Raw genomic sequence first — 5,000 nt, forward strand, 5'->3', positions numbered from 1 at the left:
ATTCTTCATGCTGGCTAGAGCTTTTCATATGTCTTGTGATCAGCATGTATAAAAGTCAAAACATGATCAAATTTATGTTGTTTTTTTTTCCTCTGGATACGCTTGTATACTCCCCGGAGAACTATTTCATACGGCCGTCCGCCATTGTTCCGATAGTTTAGAGCCAGTGTTACTAAGTTACCATGCGTCATTAGGAAGGAAGTGACGTTACGACTGTTGAAGCGTATTGGATTCAATAGTCTGATGTCACGTCGCCCAGCAACGGCGGCCATCGTAATTCTAAACAAAGAAAATCGGTACTTTTTATTCTTCATGCTGGCTAGAACTTTTCATATGTCTTGTGATCAGAATGTGTAAAAGTCAAAACATGATCAGATTTATAATGATTTTTTTCCCTCTGGATACGCTTTTATGGTCGTAGGAGAAATATTTCATAAGGGCGTCCGCCATTGTTCCGATAGTTTAGAGCCAGTTACTAAGTTACCATGCGTCATTTCGAGGGAAGTGACGTTCTGACTGTTGAAGCGTAGTGGATTCAATAGTCGGATGTCACCTCGCCCAGCAACGGCAGCCATCGTGATTCTAAACAAATAAATCGGTACTTTTTATTCTTCATGCTGGCAAGAACATTAATTAAAACATGATCAGATATATAATGTTTTTTCTCCCATGGATACACTATTATACTCGTCGGAGAAGTATTTCATAAGGGCGCCCGCCATTGTTCCGATAGTTTAGAACCAGTTGCTAAGTTACTTATGCGTCATTACGAGAGAAGTGACGTCACGACTGTTGAAGCCTATTGAGAGAAGAGTCCCCGCGCGGTAGGTACGAAGTTTGTAAGCCATATTATTTTCGTGTGTTTGAATAAAACTCACGATATTTATCTTCTTTTGTGGCCGTCGACTTGGATTTTGACTTATGTTATCGGTCCGTGTCAGGCTGTGAGGTTACGAAGGCTACGCTTAATCGGATACACATTGCTTGTTGTTTTCAAACAATAGAATGAAAGATGTCCAATGTCGATATAGATAGTATGCGCTTGCCTAAGAAGCTCATAACATTGCCATCCGGAAGAATAACGGACCAACACACAAAACTATGGGTATTCATGAACTTTTATAGTCTGGTTCGTACGGTTTAGTGAGAAGTACTCATAAACATGGATGGCAAAAACAATAACAAAGACTTGATTGACGTCATCGTCGTTCCATCTATAGATAGTAGCTATGCACTTGGCTTAGAAGTTCACAACATTGCCATCCGGAAGTATAACGGACCAACACACAAAACTATGAGTTACCATGAACTTGTATATATTGGTTTATTATACAGTCCAGTGAGAATTACTCATAATTCGGATGGCAAATACAATAACAAAGACTTGATTGACGTCAACTTCATTCTATCTTTACAATTAGATGACAACGCATCTCGGACAGTCGTCATAATGCTACTATGGCTAATATAATGAGCTACACAGGTTTTACTATCGATGGTATGTGTTTAAATAAAATACCCTCTGTTCTCCCACTTGTAATAGAACCAACATAGAAAACAATGTGAAAATGTAGACCTTTATTATCTGATTGAAAAAATCGTGTGTTAACTAATCACCCATTTGGCGGTATAAAAACAATAACAAAAATCAGAGAAAGGTCGATATCATTCACGGTATTGTTTATAAACAACCAACTATGTTTGTCCGAGCACGCCTGACGATGAATCACAAATTCTATGTGTTGATTGGTCAAAAATATAGATAGAATTCGCTGGGCCAAGGCGTTCACAACATTGCCATCCGGAAGTATGAGGGACCAACACACAAACTCTGTGTAACCATGAACTTTTATAGTCTGGTTAATACAGTTTAGTGAGAACAACTCACAAACGCGGATGGCAAAAACAATAACAAAGGCCTGAGTGACGTCATCTGCATACTATCTATATTGTTTATTTGAATTTTAGCACATCTGAGACCTTCCAGCTCAGTGAGTTGTAATCAATTAACCAGATTGATGCTCTGCGCTTTGCCAAAAACTTACATCTGCCAGCAGGATATAACGTATCAACACAGACAACAATGAGTCGCCTTAGACGATTATAGATGAATGAAGTTGACGTCAATCGGGTCTTTGTTATCGCTTTTTGCCACCCGCGTTTATGAGCAGTTCTCACTAAACTGTATTAACCAGACTATAAACGTTTAAGGTTACACATAGTTTTGTGTGTTGGTCCGTTATACTTCCGGATGGCAATGTTGTGAGCTTCTTAGCCAAGCGCATACTATCTATAGACTGATTAATATAATTTAGTTAGAACTACTCATAAAATTGGCTGGTTAAAAACAATAATAAAAAGGTGAGAGACGTCAATTTCGTTCCTTCTAAAAACATTTTAGGTGTAAAATCGTTTCGTGGGTTTGAACATAGTTATCGTAAACGTATTGATAGTTCGAAGATGACGTCAATCAGGTCTTTGTTATTGTTTTTTTGCCATCCGCGTTTATGAGTAATGCTCACTGAACTGTATTAACCCGACTATAAACGTTCATGGATACACACAGCTTTGTGTGTTGGTCCGTTATACTTCCGGATGGCAATGTTATGAACTCCTTGGCCAAGCGCATTCTATCTATAGCCTGACACTAAAACCTAAAAGAGTTATAGACCAGTTTGATGTAATTTTTCTTAGGTTTGTGCAGTGTCTAGGGATTCCATTGGTTGAACTGTTGAATGCAACTCACGATTTGTTTTCTTTTGTGTCCAATGATTTGCAAAATAGTTACAGCCGGTTATAATATTTAAATAAAAACAAATGTGTAATCTTTAACGAGTATATCTAGTTTGATTGCTAGAATTTAGTGTGAGTTAATCATAATCATGGTTGTCTATAAACAATAACAAAGAGCTGAGTAACGTCAATTTCATTGCATCTATAAAAGTAATCAAATGTTTTCCATGAGTATTCGATGCATTTTTAAAATATTATTTCTTGTAATTCTTCAATAAAGTAATAATATGGCACTCAATCATGTTTTTTTTCTTTTCATAAATTTTCGTTTGTATTTAAAACTGGTTTGGCTTTTTTTCTTTTTCAGATCAGTGTTTTTCAGGTCAAGGTTACCTAAACGCCTACGTGTGCATGAGTGTCACGTAATCCAAGGTCAATCAAGTGTTTAATATAACTTGGTATTTTGCCAGCGAATCTATCTTTTATTAACGTCGACATATAAGATATATGCACTAGTGTCACATCAGGCATAACAATTATATTATATTTTCAATACTTTTAGACTCAAAAAAAAAAAAAAAAACCAAAAAAAAAACAAAAAAAAAACAAGCAAACATATGTAAAGAAATTTGGCCAGAAATTTCGTACTTTAAACCAGTTGATTAACACGACCCTCATTCTTTCTGAAATAAAAGTCAAACATTGTACATGAGGAAGTCCAAGGTTTGAGATTTTGAGATTTTGAGATTTTGCCAAAGTTATGGGGGTCATTTTAATCCAGTGATATTTTAAGGAGAAACTTTTAAAATCTGTTATTTCAAAGTACAGAGATATAAAAAGTATTTCTTTGAAAAAGCTGTCAAGCCTGTGAAATGAAATATTAAATGGAAACCAATTAGTTATGTTCAACACCCACGTCTATATCAGACAATGCAATCGCTGGGGTAATTTTAGATGTGTGACCCCCAAAACGTCATTACGTCGGGATGGCTAAGACCAGTAAGCATTTACAATTGAACTATTACGAGAGATAAAAAGTTGGCTCTTTTGCAATGTGTATTTATTTACAGGTCTGATAACCAGATTTATAATGGGCTCATTGTTGTAATGGAAATCTCTAAATATGTAAAATATTGTCCATTAAAACAATGTTAAACTAGGCCCAGATCGGAAGGTCCTGGGTTCGAGCCTCGCTATGCGCAAAGTTGAGTCCTTGGAAAAAGACTCTTTACGCCCATTCTCTCACCATACTCAGGTGTAAAATGAATGCATGGCCGTTATCAGCGTTGTCTCTCTGTCCAAATAATTAGGCGTCATGTCCCGTCCTAAACGTTAAATGTTGCTATTAGTCAGGGACCCCTTGTAAAGCGCATGGAGCACGTTTAGTGGATATTGCTCTATATAAAAGCTCAATTTTTCGAATAGGCGTGATGACGCCTATATTCTTGACAAGGGTAAGTCTTACGGCTTTGAACTCGATTTGCATAATAATAAACACAAATTGAACACGAAATGGCGAGACGCAGATGACTGAAAGAAATCATTCAGAGCCATTCGGGACATGGAGCTGGAGTTTACCCCGGTTTCTATAGTGTGAAACGGACACTAGCAATTACTTCTACCCTTGGAATAGGACGCTAGTTTATCACAACGTATTTTCGGACAGATCTAACAGACCCAGCTACCCAATCATTGGTGGATGGGCAGGGGGTGGAAGGGGGGGGGGTGTCAGAAAAAAAAATATCGACTGCACCTTGAATCGATCAAGGTCCCTTTGATTGTGAAGCGAGTGCCCTGCCAACTGAGCTATTTGGACCCCCCCCCCCCCCCCTTTGAAAAGGAGAATGTAAAGATTAAAAAGCATGAAGTAATCCCGTCTATATATCGGGTAACCTGGCTATTGTAAGTAAGTTGAGCTTTTATATAGAGCAATATCCACTAAACCTGCTCAGGCGCTTTACAGGGGGGTTCCTGACCAACCCACACCAACACTTAACATGTAGGACTAGACCTGGCGTCTATCGAGTGATATTACATTTTTTTTCCGACAGATACAACGCCGTTAACAGCCAAGGAACTCATTTTACACCTGAGTACGATGAGAGGATGTGGGTAAACAGCCTTTCCCAAGGACTCAAATAATATGCGCAGAGCAAGGCTCGAACTCAACTCACGTCATAGCAAATATTTTTTGGGGGGAAGGGGGTTGGGGGGGGGTTGATTATGATATGCATTTTTGTACAGAAATATGAATAATAAATTTTGTA

Source organism: Berghia stephanieae, chromosome 11 (genome assembly GCF_034508935.2).
Source record: "Berghia stephanieae isolate SIO BIC M18660-M18661 chromosome 11, UCSD_Bste_1.3, whole genome shotgun sequence".
Taxonomy (NCBI): Eukaryota; Metazoa; Mollusca; class Gastropoda; order Nudibranchia; family Aeolidiidae; genus Berghia; species Berghia stephanieae.